Raw genomic sequence first — 1,124 nt, 5'->3', positions numbered from 1 at the left:
CCTCTAGGTAAGACCTTCTTTCCCTGGGCATCCCATACCTGAAAGACTAGTGCTAGTAGAAGAACTACAAGTTCCATCTGTCTCTGTTGTGACATGACTGCAAGAGTCTGTATAAATCACCTTTGCTGCTCTGGGTCTCCATTTCTTTTGTTTAAATCCACAGCTAAGGATTTGCTATTATTAGCAGAATTATGTCGGATAATTTCAATTCAATCAAATAAAGCTCATCTGAAAAAATTCTTGTCATGACTGGCATGATCTAACTATCAAATCTTCCCACAGTCATGAGAGATTTGTTAGTAGAGGGATTCAAGTATGGGCACACTTATAAATTTTGTAGGCAAGAGTTAGAAATCATAGAAAGCATTAGGAGAGATGGATTTAAGGCGTCTATGAACTGTGTCAAACTTCCAGGATCCTACAGAAGTGCTGTCCACTTATCATTGACTCCTGCCTTTTGCCTTCTAGTGTACTTAACCAGCCTTTAATAGCTATGAAAAGAGACAGTAGCTGTATGGGAAATCAGAGCAATCGCTCTTAGCTGACAGCCACCAGGTCAGGTAAGTGGCAGTGGCACAGAGCCAGCTCCTGCACATTTCCATATTCTCACTTTCCCAGTCATGCCACACTGTCATCACACAACACAGCAGCTCACACGGTGTCACCAGTGTTGTCCTGCCCATGAGAATGCCAGTAAGTTCAAATTTGGACCATTCTACATCCATGACAGATTCCAGTTTAGACAAGACTACCTCATCTTGTCCCAAGCCATCTTTTCAGCTTTTTCTCCCACCAAACCCCAACTATACTCAAAGCCCCACCCGATCTGACGGCTTGGAGTGTTAGTTTCCTATTGCTATGGAAAAAAATCTCTACAAACTGGCTTGAAAAATTACTTCCTTTCTCATCTCAACATTTCTTGATCTGGAGTCCAGCTCAGGGTCTCATATAACTACAATCCGTATGTCCTCCGATCTAGAATTCAAGGTCCATTTCCAAGCTCATCTGCTTGTTGGTGGAGAGCAGACCTTGCACTGGTAGGATGGAGGTTCTGCCTACTGTTGCCTTTAGCTAGGGGATGCTCTCAGCTCAGAGGGATCCTCCTAATTCCTTGCCAAGTGGCT

Source organism: Heterocephalus glaber, unplaced genomic scaffold, assembly GCF_053883595.1.
Source record: "Heterocephalus glaber isolate CG9 unplaced genomic scaffold, H.glaber_assembly_v1.0 deba00001457, whole genome shotgun sequence".
Taxonomy (NCBI): Eukaryota; Metazoa; Chordata; class Mammalia; order Rodentia; family Bathyergidae; genus Heterocephalus; species Heterocephalus glaber.
Note: the sequence above shows the minus strand (reverse complement) of the source record.